Source organism: Trichosurus vulpecula, chromosome 8, assembly GCF_011100635.1.
Source record: "Trichosurus vulpecula isolate mTriVul1 chromosome 8, mTriVul1.pri, whole genome shotgun sequence".
Classification (NCBI taxonomy): domain Eukaryota; kingdom Metazoa; phylum Chordata; class Mammalia; order Diprotodontia; family Phalangeridae; genus Trichosurus; species Trichosurus vulpecula.
In genome coordinates this window covers 30,797,559-30,819,502 of record NC_050580.1, presented here as the reverse complement: position 1 = coordinate 30,819,502, position 21,944 = coordinate 30,797,559, and the positions used below count along the sequence as shown (strand labels likewise).

Sequence of the window (21,944 nt, the reverse complement as noted above, 5' to 3'; positions counted from 1 at the left end):
AATCACCCTGTTCCAAGTGTGATTTTGCTGGCTTTCAGTCATTTCTGCTTCGAAGTCTTCCTCATTCTTGACAATTCTTGCCTTCAGCCCTAGTTAAATTGGAGAGCTCATCATTGTCAAAGTAGGTCTGGAAAAAGCCAAGCCCGAGCATTAATTCTGAGCTTCAGGACAGACGAGTTTGCAGGGCTCTGGGTAAAGTATGTGTCTGGGCTTCCTCAATGAAGTATTTTCAGCCACAAGTTGTCGGTGAAGTCAGGGACTTGGTGGGTCAGGATTAGATACCACCCACCCTTGCCTGTGACCTCCCCTTTTCTCCCTCCTCTTTCTCTCCTCTCCTGGGTGACTGACTGGTCCACTGTCACTGCCTCTCAACTGAGTCCCCAGCCCCTCTGTGCCTGACTCCCCAAGAGATTTGCTTTGCAAAGCTGCTTTCTGAAAATTGCTCATAGCAGTGGACTTTTGGAGGACATCTCTCTAGGAAGTAACTAAAAGGTAAGAGTCCAGTTGTGGGGGGAGGAAGTTACTAATGAAAAGCTCTGAGCTTGGGAGTGGCTGGGGTCGGGGGAAGTGGAGGGAATTCAAGTTGCTTCAGGAAATTTATTTGTCCTGCTTTGTACAGCCCAGGCTGAAAATCTTGGGCTTCTGTCTGACCTCTAGGAGGCTGGCGTTATTTTAGAAAGCTCGAGTGTTCTGATTAGTAATGATGAGAAATGTAAACTTTTATGCTAATTTCAAAGTTATAAATAACCAGCAGAACTCTTGCCAGGGGAAGCTGGTAGGCAATGTCGTGCTTGGAATTCAGAGAGTTTCTAAGCTATAAAAAGCGCATTGGACTATTCTCCAGGAGAAGATAAGATATGGTCAGGATGTTCCTTTTTTGGGCAGCAATGCCGAGGCAAAAGGAAGCCAAGATGGGAATGTTGGAGTGGTTGTGCCCTTTGATGCCATGCTTATGCAGAGCAAGTGTGAGGCAAAGGGTTACCCATGCCTGAAACCTATGTGTACCGATGTTTTTGTGGCTGTGTTTTTGATCTTGTAAAATAATTTCCCTAAGTTGGCGTGAAGTGAGAATCCCTTTAAGAAATGCTTTACCAACACTTGGTAGCTTGGCTCCTCCATGGGGGACTGGTGATGGTTGGGGTGGAGGTTTGGAGGTAGATTCGAGGCAAGGAAAGACTTTGACCATGGGAGACCATGTGGTGTGGTGGAATGAACACTGGATCTGGAGGCAGAGATCAATCAATCAACAAACATTTATTAAACCCAGAGTTCCTGGGTTTAAATCATATCTCTGACATTACCTTGGTGACCTTGTTCAAGTCACTTACTTGAGCCTCAGTTTACTCATCTGTAAAACGTCGGCTTTGGATTAGATGAATTCTGAAGTCCTTTCCAAATCTAAAAGAAAGAATCTATGAATCCATCCTAATGATATTCAATAATATTGAGAAGCAATGCGGTGTATTGGACAGACTGTGCAAAATCAGAAACACCTGGGTTCAGACCCTGTCCCAGACATGTACTAGCTGCGTGACCTTGGGAGTGACACTTAATCTCAGCCTAAGTTTTCCACTTCTGTCAGATCCGGGCAATAATAGTACCAGTCTCACAGGGTTGTACTGAGGGCCAGATGAGATAACATGTGTATGATACTTTGCAGACCTGAAAATGAAGGCCCGGACAAGAAGGGATAAGGGTAAATAAGGGTAAAATGAAACAGGAAAGATTTAGGGGAGGCATTAGGCACAGTTTCCTTTCTGGAATGGTCATGGGAATATGGTATAGAATGCTAGGGAGAGTTGGAAATTCTTGTCTAGAGAGCTCTAGGCTTACCCAGTACTACATGGCCCGAAGGATTTCATCTGGGATCTCCTGATTTCCTGGGGTGTGTTCAGCCCATTGAGGCAGGCTAAAAGGCCAGCATTTCAGAGAACAATAGCTATGAGCTTTTGCTTGTAGAGGGGTTTATGTCCAGGTTCGTTCCTGGAAAGGACCTTAGAGAACATCTAGTTTATTTTACTTTTTTTTGCTTTTTATTGATAAACTTTTTTACATCACCTTCATTTTTGAATATATTCCTCTCTCCTCTTCTACTCTGTGGACTATGCCTGGTAACAAATAATTTAAAAAAATAAAGAGAAAAAGTGTTCAATGAAGCTATTTCATACCATCTGATGGTCTATGCAGCCTTCCACACCCGTAGTCCTCCACCTCTGCAAGTAAGGGAGGGGGTGTGCTCTCATCTGTATTTTGGGGAAGAGTACATAAGGTTCCTTTTTTGTTGTTCTTTCTATTTATGTTGTTTTCCTGTCTCTGCTTGTTTGACTCTGCTTCAGTTCATATATATGTCTTCCCTTTGTTGTAGAATAAACGTAATTTTCTGGTTGGTAGCTCAAAGTTTTTATTAAATAACCAACGTATTGGAATATCCCTTCTGTACTCCTGCTCAAAGCCTTTCAGGGGTGTGAACTCTTTCTAAGAGACACAAAAAGGAGGGGGGGGAGACATGAGATTATCTAAAAGTCAGACCTCTTGAGAACAAAAATTGGGACATCTGGTGGTTGCTGACGAAAGGCAAAAAGAACAGGCAGCTGTGGAAGCCGTGAGGTGGCATTTAAGGGTCACTTAGAGGTCACTTCTCCAGTTGGGTGACTGGCTGCCGAAGGCCTCTCATTTCACCTGATTCTCATCTACCCAGACACAAAAAAGTGGAACAACCTGTGGTTACCGAAGAAAGGTGAGGGCACTTGTGGTTACTGAGGCAAGGGGGACAACCTGGAGTAGATGTGACAGCTTTCCAAAATGGAAGCTTAGTTTGCTTCTGTGATTTTTTCATATTCGTTATTTCTTATGGACAAGAGCATATGGTTATTCGTAGATGAGAAAATTATGCCCCGAAAGGGGGGTGCCTTGCCTAAAGACACACAATTAGTAACAGGCTTGGAATCTGAACCCCTAGCTCCAAATGCAATGCTCTTTACACTATACCATGCTCTCTCCAGTTCTCCAACAGTTTTAATTGGATGATGCTACAGTATTTTCATCGTGCTCATAAAATTTCCTTATGTTTCTTTCTTTCTTTTTTTTAATGAGTGGTAGTTCTAATTTGCTAAATTGAGAAATTATATATATATATATATACATATATATATATGTATATAAAATGTGTTATTGTTATTCAGTTATTTCTGACTTTTTCTGACCCCATTTGGGGTTTTCTTGGCAAAGATACTGGAGTGGCCTGTCATTTTCTTCTCTAGTTCGTTTTACAGATGAAGAAGCTGGGGCAAATAGGGTTAAGTGACTTGCCCAGGGTCGTAAAGCATCTGAAGCCAGATTTGAACTCAGGAAGATGAGTGTTCCTGACTCCAGGCCCAATGCTCTGTGCACTATGGTACCATCTAGCTGCCCCATGAATAGAATAAGGGTGAGTTAAGGAAGAAGCTTGTAAGATTTCTTTTTGTGGCAGAGATGTGAGAACCAAAAGACACAATAATAAGAATGATAGTGGGTATTTATAGGATCCTAGAATCTCTGAGTTGGGAGGAATCTCAAAGGCCCAATCCAAACCATACTTTATCAAGAATTCTCCTCTTAGGAATCCTAACTTGAAGCCTTTGCTTAAAGACCTCTAGGCTCTCCATGTCACCTTAGGGCAGTTCTTGGTATCAGCCAACTTTTCCTGATATTACTTTTGGATGTACTGAACCCTTCTCATTTGCCATCTCATTTATCACAATTACCAATCAAGAACCATTTATTAAGCTCTTACTAATGAAGAGCAAGTACCATTACACCTTTTACAGATGGAGAAACTGAGGCTTAGGAGGAAATAAATCAAAAAAGAAATGTAAGGAACAACTTCTGTTTTCTTTTGGTAGAATGTCCTTTGGGGAGCTAAATGGTGCAGTGGGCAGAGTGCCAGGCCTGGAGTCAGGAAGATTAATCTTCTGAGTTCAAATATGGCCTGAGACACTTACTAGCTATGTGACCTCGGGCAAGTCATTTAACCCTATTTGCCTCAGTTTCCTCATCTGGAAGATGGAGAAGAAAATGGCAACCTCCTCCAGTATCTCTGTCAAGAAAACTCCAAAGAGTCACAAAGAATCAGACACAGCTGAATGATTCAACAGCAGCAGCGGCAGCAGCAACACTTCCTTCAGGTGGAGCTGTCCAACTGTAGAATGGGCTGGCTGCTCCGGAGGGCTGTGGGCTGCCCTTCACTGGAAGTCTTCAAGTAGAAGGTAGGTGGCCACTCATCAGAATCTTGTTCAGGTACAGATTGGACAAGATGGTGGCCATTGAGGTGCTTTCTGACCATGATGCTCTCTGATTGGTTGTATTGGATGTACAGTCAGTGTAACAGGTCAGATTCAAACCCAGATTTCTCCAGAATCCAAACTTATAATCTTTCTTCTATATCATGAGTTGGAGGGGCAGGAAGGGACATAAGGCTGTTTGGTTGTTACAGATTGGAGCATGTCCAAATCAAGGGTGTTAAAGATGGCAGGAGCCTGTCTCTTTTCAAAATCTCAAAGCACTTAATTCTAAAGCATTTGATGTGGTCTTTGTTTCAGACCCTGTATTATGGATTTTTACTGTTTAGTGGAAGGGGCTATAAGCTTGTAAGGCTAGTACGAGAGTGGTTAGGAGTGAAAGAAGGGGGGAAGGAAGGAGAGAAGTTAAAAGGAAAAGAAGGGAGTGTCTAGGAAAGAAAGAAGAGAGAGGTTGGAGGAGGGAGAGGATGGAAAGAAAGGCAAAAGAAGGGAAGGAGGGAAGAGGGCAGAAGGAAAGGAGACCAGGAGGGATGAAGGGAGAAGGGAGGAAGAAAACTAGGAGAGAAGGGAGTAGGAAGAAGGTTAGAAGGGGAAAGAAGAGGATAAGAGGAAGGAAGGGTATTCAACTTTCCACTCTCCATGAACTGCTGTTAGCAGACATTTATTCCCCTCTGGTGTAACAGGGATTAAAAACTGAGAGAGAAGTTGGCAGCTCACACTTGTCTGCAGAGAAAGTATGTGTGCTGAAGTGAAGACATAAAAATAGTATTTATTTAAGGCTCTCAGGCTCCTGGGAATGCTCATGGAGAGCTACACAAAGCTAGCTTTTGCAGCAAGACTTCACTTGGATGGTGGCTCTTGGGTCTGGTGGGCCCCTTGGCAGGGAGCCATCTGGATTCCTTTGGCTGAGCTGTAGATCTAACGATGTAACTGTAGATCTAACTGTGATGTCATTTTGGTCCTCTTCCAGCATGTAGGACAAACAACAAGATCTAACTGAAAAGGTTAGGCAATGTCTTTCCTTGTAACAAAGAAAAACATACATGCCATTGAATCACTCTGAAGAGGGGAAGTAAAAAAGTTGTTAATGTTGACCCTTCCAGATATTTACATATAAAAGAGGACTGTGAATAGGAGGCTTTGTTTAATTCACAGGAATGGAACTTTAATGGTGGAATTTCAGGCATTGTCGCAGATAATTTTAGATCAGAAGAGCTGTCCTAGTACCCCTCAAATCTCCCAGCGTAAACTGATGGAGAAAGCCCAAGTGCCAGAAAAGGGTCCAGTTTTCTGGGTATCAGATAAATATCAGATAAATTAGCTGATAAATAAATCAGTGGAATTAGGTCAATTTTCAGGTCCACAATGGTTCACATACTCCCTTCTGCTAGTGGCCATTTTGGTGAGATTTCAGACCAGGAAGGTTTGTTCCAATGAAGAGGATTGCTGGGGGGTGGGGGTGGGATTCAGAGGAGCCCTGACTTTTTGTAATGGGAGTAGTGGAAGCCTGGGAGACAGAGATACTTACAGATCTATGTTTGGTGCTGAATGGGCTCACCTCAGCTTCCCAGGAGAATGAAGGAAGATCCAGGAGAGAACTGATCTTTGATGTCTAAGACCCAACAACACCCATTATGTGACAGTTCCGTGCTAGGAGATGCAAATGCCAAGACTTCCATTTTGGGGAAGGGTTCGGGCCAGCTATCCTTCATTTCTCTATAGGCTCTGTTCTAGCCTCTCTGGATGCACTAGTTTGGGTGTATCCCTTCCCCTTCCAGTTTTCAGTTCCCTCAGATGTGCATTGTCTTCACTCCTTAGAATATAAGCTACTCGAGGTAGAGAGTGCTTTTCTTTTGTTTGTATTTGTATGTACTCAGCACAGTGCTATGCACATAGTGAATGCCTAGTAAATATGCTCATTGATGGACTGGGTGACTTGATAGGACAGTCCCAGTTCTCAAGGAACTTTTATAATTAAAAAACCAAACAAAGGAGGAAAAGCTGATTCAGGAGGGGAAAGGATGAGTTTGGTTTTGGACACGTTTGAGTTCTTCATGAGAAATTCAAATAGAAATGGCCATTGTGTAGTTGGAGCTCAGCAGAGGTTGGTGAAAAGAAAGACTTTGGGGCCATATGCCTAGAGGCGATGATCAGATACACCAGCGAGGGTGAGCTTACCAAGGGAAAGACTGCACAGAGAAGAGAGGGGAAGGACTTTGGAGGCTATCTGTAACTGGAGGCAGGAGGAGGAAGTGGAAACAGTAAAGAGATTTGTCTAATAGGTGGAAGGACCTAGCAGTATCCCAGAAACCAAAGGAGGAGAGAGAATATTCATAGGGTAATGGATACAATGGATGGATGTTGCAAAGTGGCCAGTGTGGGCTTGATGTGAGGCAGAGGAGAGACCACTGAATGTAGAGTCATAGGGCCTGTGTTGGGACCCTGCTTCTGTCACTTTTTCCTTGTGGGATCTTGGGTAAGTTGTTTTACCTTTCTAGGCCTCTGATCCTCATCTAGAAAATGAAAAGGTTGGATCATCTGATCACTAAGGACTCTTTTGGCTGTAGAACTATGGAAACATTTCCTAATGGATAGAGCTGTCCGAAAAATGGAATGGGCTGCCTTGGAAAGCATTGGAGGGTTTTAAGAAATGGCTAGAAGGATGGGTTCCAGTGGGAATCTTACTTGGAACATGGGTTGGATTGGATAGTCTCTGAGGTTTTTCCCAGCTCTCAAGTTCCACGTGATTCTGCATGAATTAAGGATAAAGGGGTAGCCAAGAGCATTGGATGCTACATAAAGGTTGAAGATGAGGATGCAGTAGGCTCTTGGATGCTTGGAATGCTCTTTGTCTTCACCTCTCTCTTGGCTTTTCTGGCTTTCTTCAAGATTTAGCTCAAATCCTACCAGCTGCAGGAGGCTGTTTCTAGTGTCTTCCCTTCTGAGGTTACTGTCTAGTCACTTCCTTTTTCCTTCTCGCATTAGAATGTAACCTCCTTGAGATGAGGAAGATTTTGCGCCTCATAATATGAAGTGCAGGTTCTATCAGCCCTTTTCCCTTCCCTTCTTTATTCTTGCAGCTAGGTCTGTAACTCTGCAAAAGGAACAAATGGAATGCACCCACTGAGAGCTCCCTCTTCTCTTCTGCTCCTCATCCAAGATGCCTTTAGACCATTTCCGTTTCCATCCCTGTCTCCTGTAAAGAGGTGGCCCTTCTCTTTGCCAGTGCAAATCCATTTACCTCCACAAGTGATCCCATTCCATCCCATCTTCTCCATCTTTTTGCCCCCCTATCATTCCTACTCTTTCACTTATCTTCAATCACTCCCTGTCTATTGGCTGCTTCCCTATGATCCACAAACATACCCATGTTTTCCCAGTCCTTAAAAAACCCTTATCTGATCCTTCTATCCTCCCTCTAGTATTGCCATATTTTCTCTCCTTTTCATGGTTAAACTCCTTGAGAAGGTCATCTGCAATAGGTGCCTCCACTTCCTTCCTCTCACTCTCTTCTAAACTCTCTGAAGTCTGGTTTTTGAGCTCATCATTCAATCTCCAAAGTTACTGATTATCCCTTCATTGCCAAATCTAATGGCCTTTTTTTTTGCAGGGGGGAAGATAGGGCAATTGGAGTTAAGTGACTTGCCCAAGGCCACACAGCTAGTAAGTGTGTCAAGTGTCAGAGGCTGGATTTGAACTCAGGTCCTGCTGACTCCAGGGCCAGTGCTCTATTCACTGCACCACCTAGCTGCCCCTAATGTCCTTTTTTCAATCCACTGACACTGGACTCCTTGTGGTTCCCAGAAGAAGGTATTCTATCTTCAGACTGGGCATCTCACTAGCTCTTCCCCATGTCTTGAACACTCTCCTTCCTCAATATCCAACTCCTGGCTCCTTGAGCTCTCAGTTAGAATCTCATCTTCCACAAAAGCCTTTCTTGATAGTGCTTTCACTCTATTGATAATCTCCAATTTATGCTGTATACATTCTGTTTTTATGTAGTTGTTTGCATGTTGTCTCCCCTATTAAAGTGTGACCTCCTTGAGATCAGGGGCTGTCTTTTGCCTTTCTTTGTAGTCCAAATCAATGAGAGAATGCAATATTGATATTATCTTTACATTCAATATTGTCTTGTTTTTTGAAACCTCAGATACAATAATTCTATCTTTCTTGAAATTAAATGATTATCACTTTGTATTAAGCATACGTAATACATCAAAATTACAATTTAAATAAAATCAAGTAGAACTTATGTTTTGATTGTTAATATAAACTTATAATAACATTTTCTTGTTAAAATAGTACTATACCTTGGCTTTTTTACACAATGGCTTATGACAATTTAAACACAAACAAGAAAAGTACAAAATTAAAATATTCCAGTCTATTCACAATGTACCCAGCCTCTAAATATCATTTGTAACAGTAGACACTGTCCTACACAATATGAGCTAGTGTCCATGATGTTGACCACCAATCTACTGTGACAAAATGAAAAGTCTGAGAAATGTAATTTCTTGATAATTAGTATTAATTTATTAATAATGTCTAGGGAATGTATTTTATTAATATTTATTAACATACTTATATTTGATAATTTATTAATTATATATAGGAAATAATGAATAGATTGAGGTCAGTGGCTTTCTCTCATAAACCAAAGATGAACCTTGGGGACTACTGGATGTTTTAAATACCCTTGGAAGAGTGGGTGTTCCTGACAGGTAGAAATCAACTCTGATTGGTTAACAGTTAATGAGTGAATGAATATTATAATGAAAGCAGGCTTATTCTAATGAGAAGCTGGGGGATGTGACTCTGATTAGGTCATTCTTTCTTTTTTTCCATTAGCTCTTTTCTTTGATGTTTTTTTTTTTATTTTTAGTTTACAACACTCATTTCCACATAATTTTGAGTTCCAGATTTTCTTTCCTCCCTTCCTCCCCTCCCCAAGACAGCAAGGAATCTGATATATCTTCTACATATAACTTCGCATTGAACTTATTTACACAATGGTCAAGTTGTAAAGAAGAATTATGACCAATGGAATGAATCATGGAAAAGAAGAAACAAAACCAAAAAAAAAACCCCAAAAACAAAAGAGAAAAAAAAAACAAAGGGAAAAAAAAGGTGAGCACAAAGTGTGCCTCAATCTGCATTCAGAATCCATAATTCTTTCTCTGAATGTAGATAGCTCTTTCCATCATGAGTACTTTGGAGCTGTCTTTGAACCTTGTATTGTTGGGGAAGAGCAAAGTCTATCAGGGTTAGTCATCACAGAATCCATATATCTGTGGTTGTGTATAATATTTTCCTGGTTCTGCTTGCTCAGCATTATATCATGTAGGTTTTTGAGGTAATTATGAAGTCCGTATCATCCCCATTTCTTATAGCACAATAGTATTCCTTTACCTTCATATACCACAACTTGTTCAGCCATTCCCCAATTGATGGGCATCCCCTTGATTTCCAATTCTTTGCAACTACAAAAAGAGCCGCAATAAATATTTTTGTACATATGGGTCCTTTTCCTACTTGTGTGATCTCTTTGGGATACAACCCTAGAAGTGGTATTGCTAAGTCAAAGGGTATGAAAATTTTTATAGCCCTTTGGGCATAGTTCCAAATTGCTCTTCAGAATGGCTGGATCAGTTCACAACTCCACCAGCAGTGTAACCGTGTTCCAATTTTCCCACATTCTCTGCAGCATTTATCATTTTCCTGTTTTGTCATTTTAGCCAATCTGACAGAAGAAGTGTGGTACCTAAGAGTTGTTTTGATTTGCATTTCCCTAATCAGTAGTGATTTTGAGCATTTTTTTTCATGTGCCTATAGATATATTTAATTTCTTCCTCTGAAAACTGCCTGTTCATGTCCTTTGACCATTTCTCAACTGGGGAATGACTTGTACTCCTATAAATTTGGCTCATTTCCCTGCATATTTTAGAGATGAGGCTTTTCAGAGACACTAGCTGTAAAGATTTTCTCCCAATTTTCTGCTTCCCTCCTAATCTTTGTTGCATTGGCTTTTTTAATACAAAAACATTTCAATTTAATATAATCAAAATTATCTATTTTGCATTTTGTAATGCTCTCTATCTCTTGTTCTGTCATGAATTCTTTGTTTTTCCATAAATCTGATAGGTAAACTATTCCTTGCTCTCCCAAAGTATCAGCCTTTATTCCTAAATCATGAACCTATTTTGACTTTATTTTGGTATATGGTGTAAGACGTTGGTCTATGCCCAGTTTCTGCCCTACCATTTTCCAATTTTCCCAACAGTTTTTGTGAAATAGTGAATTCTTAGCCCAGAAGCTGGATTCTTTGGGTTTATCAAAGAATAGGTTGCTATAGTCATTGACTACTGCGTCTTGTGTACCTATCCCATTCCACTGACCCATGACTCTGTTTCTTAGCCAGTACCAGGTAGTTTTGATGACTGCTGCTTCATAGTACAGTTCAATATCTGGTATGGCTAGGCCACCTTCCCTAGCATTTCTTTTCATTAATTCCCTAGATATTCTAGACCTGTTGTTCTTCCAGATGAATTTTGTTATTATTTTATCCACCTTTGTAAAATACTTTTTTGGTAGTTTGATTGGTATGGCACTGAATAGATAAATTAATTTAGGTAAAATTGGCATTTTTATTATATTAGCTCAGCTTAACCATAAGCAACTGATATTTTTCCATTTATTTAGATCTGACTGTATTTGCATGAAAAGTGTTTCATAATTATGTTCATATAGGCCCTGGGTTTGTCTTGGCAGATAGACTCCTAAATATTTTATAGTGTCTACAGTAACTTTGAATGGAATTTCTCTTTCTATCTCTTGCTGTTGGGCTTTGTTAGTACTGTATAGGAAGGCCAAGGATTTATGTGGGTTTATTTTACATCTTGCAACTTTGCTAAAGTTGTTTATTATTTCAAGTAATTTTTACTTGATTCTCTAGGATTCTCTAAGTAAATCATCATATCATCTGCAAAAAGTGATAATTTAGTTTCTTCTTTGCCTATTCTAATTCCTTCAATTTCTTTTTCTTCTCTTATTGCTACAGCTAATGTTTCTAGTACCAAATTGAATAGTAGGGATGATAATGGACATCCTTGTTTCACCCCTGATCTTATTGGGAATGCATCTAACTTATCCCCATTACAAATAATGCTTGTTGATGGTTTTAGGTAGATGCTATTTAGAATTTTAAGGAAGGCTGCATTTATTCCTATGCTTTCTAGTGTTTTTAATAGGAACGGGTGTTATATTTTGTCAAAGGCTTTTGCTGCATCTATTGAGATGATCATATGGTTTCTGCTAGTTTTGTTGTTGATATGATCAATTATGCTGATAGTTTTCCTAATATTGAACCAGCCTTGCATTCCTGGAATAAATCCTACCTAGTCATAGTGTATTATTCTCATCATAAGTTGCTGCAATCTTTTTGCTAATATTTTATTTAAAATTTTAATTAGGGAATTTTCGTTAGGGAAATTGGTCTATAATTTTCTTTCTCTGTTTTGACTCTTCCTGGTTTGGGTATTAGTACCATATTTGTGTCATAAAAAGAATTTGGTAGGACTCCTTCACCTATTTTCCCAAATGGTCTATAAAGTATAGGAATTTATTGTTCTTTAGATGTTTTATAAAATTCACATGTAAAACCATCTGGCACTGGAGATTTTTTCCTAGGGAGTTCATTGATGGCTTGCTCAATTTCTTTTTCTGAGATAGGGTTATTTAAGGATTTTACTTCCTCTTCTGTTAACCTGGGCAATTTATATTTTTGTAGATATTCATCCATATCCCTAAGGTTATCAAATTTATGGGCATACAATTGGGCAAAATAATTCTTAATTACTGTTTTGATTTCCTCTTCATTGGAGGTGAATTCACCCTTTTCATTTTTGAGACTGGTAATTTGATTTTCTTCTTTTTTAAATCAAATTGACCAAAGGCTTAGCAATTTTATTCATTTTTTCATAAAACCAGCTCTTTGTTTTATTTATTAATTCAATAGTTTTCTTGATTTCAATTTTATTAATCTCTCCTTTGATTTTCAATATTTCTAATTTGGTATTTCATTGGGGATTTTCAGTTTGTTCTTTTTCTAGCTTTTTCAGTTGCATGCCCAATTCATTGATCTCCTTTTTCTCTATTTTATTCATGTAAGCATTTAGAGATATAAAACTTCCCCTAAGAACTGCTTTTGCTGCATCCTATAAGTTTTGGTATGTTGTCTCATTATTGTCATTCTCTTGAATGAAGTTATTGTTTCTGTGATTTGTTCTTTGGCCCACTCATTCTTTTAGAATTAGATTATTTAGTTTCCAAATAATTTTTAGCTTATTTTTCCATGGTTCTTTACTACAAATAATTTTTATTGCATCGGGATCTGAAAAGTATGCTTTGACTACTTCTGCTTTTCTGCACTGGATTGTGAGGTTTTTATGCCCTAGTACATGGTCAGTTTTTGAGTATGTGCCATGTACCACTGAGAAAAAAAGTATATTCCCTTTTATCCCCATTCAATTTTCTCCAGAGGTCTATCATATCTGCCTTTTTAAAAATTCTGTTCACCTCCTTAACTTCTTTGTTGTTTATTTTGAGGTTAGATTTATAAAGTTCAGAGAGGGGGAGGTTGAGGTCTCCCATTATTATAGTTTTGCTGTCTATTTCTTCCTGTAACTCCCTTAACCTCTCCTCTAAGAATTTGCATGCCATACCACTTGGGTGCATATATGCTAGACAATGATATTGCTTCATTGTTTATGGTGCCTTTTAGCATCCTTCCTTATCTCTTTTAATTAGATCTATCTTTACTTTTGCTTTGTCTGAGATTAGATTGCTAGCCCTGCTTTTTTTACTTTAGCTGAAGCACAATATATTTTACTCTAGCATTTTACCTTTACCCTGTGTGTATCTGTGTTGGTAACCAAAAATGGGCTCCTTAGCACTTAGTCAACAAGTGCCCTTGACTAGTTTGGCTTTTTCCCCTGAACTGAATGCTGTTTGTATGTTGGATTGGAGTAAGCTTGTCAGCCCCTTCACCTTGCTTCCCTTGCTTAAGCTGATCGAAAGAACCTGTGCTTTCCCAGTCAACCCCTTCACCTTGCTTAAGCAGATTGAAAGAACCTGTGCTTTCCCCAGTGTACCTTACACCCCCGCAGAAGTCGGATGGTTAAAAACAGCTCCCGTTGGAGCCAGAGGCTGCTACAGCTACAGCTACAGCCACAGCTGAAGCTGAAGCAGGAGCTGCCAGTAGCAGAGCTGACCTACGGGAGGAAGCTGAACAAGGACTTGAGGCCAGTGGGTAATCTTTTTACCATAGAGGGGGAAGCATGATTTTGTTTTACACCATCATGCTTCTTTGTAGCCTCCTGGTTACTCTTGTGAGGTGTACTTATTGGGCCTGGAAGCTTTTGATCAATATGTCAAAGTAGGGATGCTGGTTCGTGGGTTGGTTACTGTGGAGCCTAAATATATGCTTTGACTGCCTCCTACTTTGAGAGTTTCTTATATCCAGCGGTTCCAAACCTTTCAGACATATATATGATCCTCTTTGAAATTATAAACTCTGCCCTCCTAATATAGTATCCCCCTGTTTCAAGTGTGTCTTGTAAACTGCATATTGTAGGATTATGGTTTTTAATTCATCCTGCTATCCACTTCCTTTTTATGGGAGAGTTCATCCCATTCACATTCACAGTTATTATTACTATCTCTGTCTTTTTCTCCATCCTATTTCCCCACTGTTTATGCTTTTATTTCTCCCTTTCCCCTTCCACTCCTCAACAAAGTTTTGTTTTTGACCACTGCCTTCCTCAGTTTACCCTCCCTCTTGATTCCCCTCCCTTATCTTACTGTTTTCCACTTGCTACTTCTTCCCTCCCTTCTGACCACCCCCTCCCTTTTTTTCCCCTTTTCCCTCCTACTGCCTGTAGGACAAGTTAGATTTCTATACTTATCAGAGTGTCTTATTCCCTTCTTGAACCAAATCAGATGAGAGTAAAGCTCAAATACTGCTCTTCTCCCTCCCTTCCTTTCCTCTACTGTAATGTGTTTTTGTACCTCTTCATTTGATGTAATTTACACTTTTCTACTACCTCCTTACCTCTTCTCCCAAAACCCTCTCTTTACATCTCTTAATTATGTTTTTTATCCTTATATCAGTTATTTTATACAGACATCCATAGTCTATGTGTATCCCTTTCCATTGTCATAATAACTGTACTATTCTCAGGAATGACTTATATTATACTATATAATATATATAATAAAAAAACATATGTAAGATGATATAATCCTATATAAAGATGTAAATAGTTTGCCCTTATTGATAAGGTTTGTGGGGGCTTTTCCCCCTGTTTACCTTTTTATGTCTCTCTTGAGTTTTGTATTTGAAGATCAAATTTTCCATTGAGTTCTGTCCTTTTCATCAGGAAGGTCTGGAATTCCCTTATTTCGCTGAATATCCATCTTCTTGCCTGAAAAATTATGCTCAGTTTTGCTGGGTAGTTGATCCTTGGTTGTAGTCCTATCTCCTTTGCCCTTTGGAATATCATATTCCAATTTCTCCTGTCATTTAATGTAGAAGCTGAAAGATACTGTGTGATCCTGACTACAGTTCCAGGATATGTGAATTGTTTCTTTTTAGATGCTTGCAGTATTTTCTCCTTGACTTTGTAATTCTGAGATTTGGCTATAATATTTCTTGGAGTTTTCAATTTGGTATTTCTTTCAGGGGGTGATCAGTGGATTCTTTCAATGACTATTTTACCCTTTGGTTCTAGGACCTCTGCGCAGTTCTCTTTTATAATTTCTTCCAGGATACTGTCAAGGCTCCTTTTTTCATTGTGGATTTCTGGTAGACCAATAATTCTTAAATTGTCTCTCCTGGATCTATTTTCCAGGTCAGTTGTTTTTCTAATAAGATTTCACATTTTCTTCTATTTTTTCATTCTTTATATTTTGTTTTACTACTTCTTGATGCCTCATAGAGTCATTAGCTTCCACTTACTCAATTCTAATTTTTAATGCTGTCTTCATTTTGCTTTTGAGTCTCCATTTCAAATTGGTTGATTTTACCTTTCAGGGTGTCATTTTCTCTATTTATATTCTGACTCTCTGTAGCCATTTCACCAATCTTATTTTTTAAAGACTTGATTTCATCAGTGTTTTTTTTTCCATTTTTTCCATTTTTCCATTTTTTCTTTTACCTCCCTAATTTGGTTTTTAAAATCCTCCTTTAGCTCTTCCAGTAATGCTTTTTGGGCTTGAGACCAATTCACATTCCCTTTTGAGGTATCAGATGTGGGTATAATGTCAATGCTATCCTCTTCTGAATTGGTATTTTGATCATCTCTGTCTCTGTAAAAAGAATCAATGGTCCTCAGTTTTTTTTGTGTGTGTGTGTTCTTCTTCATGTTGGTTAGCTTTTTCTGGCTTTACAGTGGATTTCTGCTTTTAGGGCTCAGGGATCTCTGTCCCAGGTTTCTTGTTCTGGGGATTGTGAGTCTAGTTACTGGCTTTGTGTATTGTAGCCTTCAGTTTCCTGAGGTGTGGGGGAGGGGTCTGGCTGCCTGAAGTCTCCTTTTCCCCTGGGGCTGCTCTCCAGCACTGTTGTTCTTCAGCAGTGGTCTCAGCTGTTTGTTGTCTGTGCTGGTGTCTGCCACTTCCCCTGGCTGTGCAAAGGTACACCTGGGCTCCTGGTGTTGACCCCTGCAGACTCTGTCCCTCTGGGACTCAGGAACTCCCACTGCTCAGCCACTGAAGCCCCACTTCTGTCTCTTCCATTCCAGCACTTTTTTCTGAGGAATTCTCTGGGTTGGGGAGGGATGGATGAGAGCTGTTTACCTGGCCATTATGTCTCCTGGAAGTTCGAGAAGGTGTGTTTCAAACCTTTGGGCCACAAGCCTTAGAAGTAGATGTCTCATGACCGGAGGTGATGCGCTGCTGCCTCTCGTAGCTTTGACAGACTCCCGTCCTGTGTTGAGAGGCCTGGGGATCTCTGCCGGTTTTGGGCACCCAGCTTTCTCCCAGCCTGGATCGCTGGCTGGTTTCCACAGCTGCTTCTGTTTTGGTGCTGTCTGGTGCAGCTCTGCATGCCGAGCGCTCTCCCAGCCTACAGATCTATCCCATTGACCTTTGGGACTCTCCTGGCTTGGAAATTTGTCCCACTCACACTGCTAGCAGCTTCTAACTCTCTCAAATCTGCCCAGATTCACTTTTTTAGAGGTATCCGACACAGCTTGTGAGAGAGCTCCAGTAAGATGCTGCTTTCATGTGGCCATCTTGGCTCTGTCTCCTGATTAGTTCATTCTTGGACAAAGAGACTCATCTCTCCTAGGACTACCCCTGCATTGGGCAATCTAGACAAAAGGATCTACTATCCGTCCAATCTTACCTGAATAGAACAATGGTGGGGTTACAGTAAGAATCTTTACCTTTAATCAGAACTAAGCTTTCCCAGTTGGGTGGGGCCTAAACCCAATCTCATCATTAGCCCTGTCCTTCAGAGGCTGCCTTGACCTAGTAACTAAATAAGGAAATAGAAAAAAGGAAAAAAAACCTGGATCCCCCTATACCTGTAATTCATTATTAATTATTTCTCTCAGTACCCCTTCCTTAGGAGAATTTTAAAATTTAAGTTTATTATGCTTATAGTCCTAACATTAATGATTATGATAATATTTAAAAAAAATGGAAGAATAGTACCTTATCTGACAGCACCTATTGCTTAGTTTCAGGTACCATGCTTTAAGAGGAAAATTGACTAAGAAAGATGTGTCCAGAGGATTCCACAGAGGGTGATGAAAAATGGAAAGAATGGAGAAGTTTAACCTAGAGAAGAGAATACCCGGGGGTGATTTCTGTATTTAAAGATTCTACAGGATTTCATGTAGCAAGGACATGAGAATTATTGGGCCACTTCCAGAGAACAGAGTAAGGAATAATGTGTGGAAGGCGGAGTTTGGCTTTATATGAGTGAGGACTTTTAACAATGAGAGCTGGTCCCAAAATGGAGTGGGTTGCCTTAGGATATAGTGAATCCCCCTATCGCTGGAAGCATTCCGAAGCTGGATGAGCCCCGGTTTGGGAAGGGTAGAGGGAGCTCTTGAATAATGTAGCAGGTGGGACTACATAGCCCTGAAGGCTACTTTCAGCTTTAAGAATCAATGGTTCCACCAGTTATCATGGTCTCATTTGCTCCATTTCAGTTGGCACAACCTGAAATGACATTCGTTTTTTGGATGGCTATGTTTACCATTGACTCAGACTGAGTGGGGAGTTAATGGAAATCTCTAGCTATTTGAAACATGACCTGCTGTTAAGTCAGCTCGCTTTCAAGGTATCCTTTTTGAAGTATTGTTTTTAACCTAAGAGCAGGAATTTACAGCCATCCAATTCCATCTTGCTAGTTAGAACCCATCATTTGATTCAGGCTGTTGAGATTCTGTTATTCCATGCATTTGGAGCAGCTGAATGGTGCAGCAGATAGAGCTCTGGGCCTGGAGTGAAGAAGACCTGAGTTCAAGTTTAGACACTTCCTAGCTATATGATCCTGGGCAAGTCCCTTAACCTCTGTTTGCCTCAATTTCCTGACATGTAAAATAGGGATAATAACAGCACTTACCTCTCAAGGTTGTTGTGAGGGTTGAACGAGATAATTTTAAAGCACTCAGTGCCTGGCATGTAGTAGGCGCTATATAAGTGCTCGTTCCCCTACCCCTGTTTGTGTTATCTATTGTTGTATCATTGTAAACTTGTATCAGAGGCCCTTTGTGTCAGGGGACATTTTGGGGGAATCTCGCTTCTCTGGCTCATTCAACTAAACACATTTATTAAATGCTTACTGTGTGTCAGGCCCTGGGCATCCAAAGATGACAACAGAATGGTCCCTGTCCTCAAGGAACTTACATATTACCAGGGCAATAGAAGGTGTATATAAGTAAGTAAATACTGAGTATAAAGTAATTTAAATTATAAAGGAGTATAAAGTGATTTCAAGGTTGAGAAATTATTAATAACTGGGGGAGATGAGAAAAGTGCAGGCATAAGAAGTGGTACGAGAAGTATGCTTCGAGGGAACAAGGGATTCCAGGAGGTACAGAAGGAGTCCACTGAAGACATTGGGGAGCCACTTCTACAAGGGGAGGGAAGCTAGCAGACCAGGTTGACTGCAATGGGAAGTTAATGTAGGGAAGTAGTATGAAATGATGAACAGAGATGTGGGTGGGAGCCATATTATGAAGGACTTTAAAAGCCAGATTGAGGAAATTGTATTTTTTTTCCTGGAGATAATAGGGAGCAATTAAAGATTTTTGGGTGGGGGGGGTGACATGGTCATAGATCTGTTTTAGGAATATGAAGTTGTCAGCTGTACGGCTATATGAGAGTAGTTGAGAGATGCGGAGATGACTCAGGCAGGAGGACTAATTGAGAGGCTATAGCAACAGTTGACGTGCTAGGTATAGATGAAGAAGCTAAGGTTGGTGGAGGTCAAATGATTCTCGGAAGGTTCATGAAGCTTTTAAGTACCAGAGCCAGAATTTGAGCCCAGACTCCATGCCCAATGTTTTCCCATGAAATACCATAGCCTTCTAATTCATTCAACCATTCAAGCAGTCAAAAAGCATTTATTAAGCACCTACTATGTTCCTGGTGCTTTGCTGAGTACTGGGAGTACAAAAAGAGGCAAAAGACAATCCAGGAGCATCCAAAAATATAGCCATGTAAATATGAAAGTTTTATCATCCAATATACATTTTCCCACATTGCTCAATGTTGGCAGACACTATGCTCAAATCAAGGTGCCCTAAGTCAGTAGCATCCCCTGATGTAAGAGCCCAGCAATCCTATCCAAAAAGGAAATCGGGTCATTTGGGCCTGAATTCTTCTTAGTGAATCTATACTGGATCTTAATCATTGACCCTTTCTATTGTGGTCTCTCAGCTTTATTAAACCTTCTCAGGGAGAGACTCAGCTTCTCTGAGGAGGAAATGGGGCTTAGTGTGGGCAAACGGGGTTGGATCAATTGTGAGCCCTGTTAAGTGAGTCTCATCCATTCCTCAATCAATGATCACTAATTCTGTGCGTTGCTTTGGGTATGATTTAGAAATTCATAAGGTCATAGGATTTAGGGCTGTAAGGGAACCCAGTTCAACTTGCCTATTTTGCAGTTGGAAACTGAGGCCCAGAGAGATTAAATACCATCTTTGACTATTGCCTCCACTTCCTCACACAGTACTTGGTTTTTTAACCCTGCCAATCAATGGATACTTCTATCCAATGTTACTATTTGGATTTCTAACTGCTAAATCCAATTCGTTAATCACAGCTAAGTGGCATGATGGGTAGAGTACTGGACTTGGAGTCAGTAAGACTGGAATTCAAATTCTGCTTAAGACACTTCTCTGTGAGACCTAATGCAAGTTATTTTGCCTCCCTGCCCCCAGTTTCTTTCTCTGTAAAATTGGGCGATCAGATGTGCTGACTTCTAAAGATTCCTTCTAGCTCTAAATCTGTGATTTTGTGATTTTTATGCCATTGCTGATATCCCCTCCTCTTCACACTCTCTCCTTCCTTGACTTTTGTCCCGTTGCTTTCTGGTTCTTCTTGTTCCGTAGGCTGGTCATGTTATCTCCTGCTCCCTAGGAGTGGTTGTTCGACAGGGCTCTATGACTGAGACTCTCTTCCCTTCTTTCTTCACATCCTTTCTGAGAGACATCATCAACTATAGTGGTTTCAACTATTATCTTTATGCTGATGACTTTCAACATGTCTACAATAGAAGTTATGGTTTTCCCTCTTATATGCGATCCCTCTCCAGGCTCTCCTACTTTTTGGTGAGGCTTCTATCATCTCCCCCCCCCCCCCCGCCACCCCGACTCTGCTTGCCCACAATCAGCCTTTATTCATCCCCTTCAATTACTTTATCTCATCAGCAGCCATGTCAAGCCAGAGCCATGAAGACTTTGGCTTCACAAAACAAGTCCCCACTCCAATCCAAACCGTCAACTCATCTCATCTGGCCTAAGCTAATACTCTCCTAATTGGTTTCCCTGGTTGCATTCTTTCCCATCTCCAATCCAACATCCTCACAAAAGAATCTCCCTAAGGTACCAGTTTGACCGTATGACCTTATTGCTCAAACCTTCAATAGCTCCCCATTGCCCATGGAATAAAATATAAAAATCTAGTGGTGGCTCTGTGATACAGTGGATGGAGTGCTGGACTTGGAGTTAAGAAGACTGAGTTCAAATTCTGCTCACTTAATTGACTCTGAGCAACTCACATAACCTCCCTTGTCCTCAGTTTCCTCATCTGTCAAATGGGGAGATTGAAAGCCATTACCTCACAGTATTGTGAAGATCAAATGAAAAAACATGTAAAGTGCTTCATGAACTTTAAAGTATTATGTAAATGCTAGCTGTTATAAATTGCTTAGCTGGGCAGGTGGCTCAATCTATCTTCCCAAATTTATTTTATATGAACTTCCCTTTATCAGCTCTATACTCCAGCCAAAATGGACCATTAGCCGTTCCCCAGGCTTGATATTCCTTTCCCCACCTCTTTACATAAGTTTTTTGCATTTGTGGACTGCTCCTTCTCATCATCTTCACCTCAGAAACCTCTTGGAGACTTAGCTAAGGCACCATCTTCTTTGGGAAACACTGATTTCCACAGTTGTGAGTTCCTTCTCCATGTTTTCCTTGGACTCCGCTTGTGATATATACAGGGTGTCCCTAGAGTCTGGACACACGGGCAAGAAATGCATATTTTCAAGAAATGAAATGAATGAAATTTTCAATCACATTTTATTTAATTGGAACATTAACAAATAGCATCTTCAATCTGATTTCCATCATTTGTGATGCAAAGGTCGATGTGCTTTGCAAGATTCATGTGAACCTAGTGCAATGATTCCACATTGCTGTCAATTTTCCTGTGTCTCCAGACTTTAGGGACACCCTGTTTATTGTATTCCTCCAGTAGAATGTAATCTCCCTGAGAGCAGGGCCTGTTTTCTTTGTTATGTATCCCCAGCACCTGGCACCCAATAACTGGTCTTTAATAAATAATTGCTGGGGGCAGCTAGGTGGCTCAGTGAGTCAGAAGGACCTGAGTTCAAATCCAGCCTCAGATACTTGACACACTTACTAGCTGTGTGACCTTGGGCAAGTCTCTTAACTCCAATTGCCTTGCTTTCCCCCCTCCAAAAAAAAATAAAAAATTGCTGACTTGAATTACCGGTGTTTATACCCGTGTTCAGAGACAGTTCAGGGTCTAATTTCAGGTCCTTTGACTCCGAATTCAGAAATCTGTCCTTTGTTCTATCTGTGCTTTGTTCTTTGCTGGGGGGGGGGGGAGGGTCTAAGCATAGGAGACACAGTTTCTGACTCAACATCAGCATAAAACATTTAGAGCAATTTCTCATTTTGCCTCCCAGCTTTCTTTGTCTTTTTACCATATTGGTTCTTCCTCTTGGCAATGGAGACTTTGGAGATTGGGGATTTTTAGAGGGAAAATTGGACTCATGGAAAAGTCCCCAGGATAACTTGGCCATGAAATCTATTTCTAGTTAGTTTTTTGTGCTTATCTTCGGAAATACCAACTGTGGGAGAAAGGGGTCTCTTACTCTCCAGCTAATATAGCATCAGCAACTGG

At 40.4% G+C, this 21,944-nt stretch overlaps 1 protein-coding gene across 2 annotated transcripts in view; it reads left to right on the top strand.

Annotated features, from left to right (window-relative positions):
* The first annotated feature begins 343 nt into the window (after positions 1-343).
* Positions 344-21,944, top strand: part of CTNNA3 (catenin alpha 3) — a 1,949,360-nt gene continuing 1,927,759 nt past the window's right edge. For both annotated transcript variants that reach the window (XM_036734544.1, XM_036734546.1), the window contains exon 1: positions 344-492. The gene's annotated coding sequence lies outside the window, so the exon portion shown is untranslated. The remainder of the gene's footprint in view (positions 493-21,944) is intronic.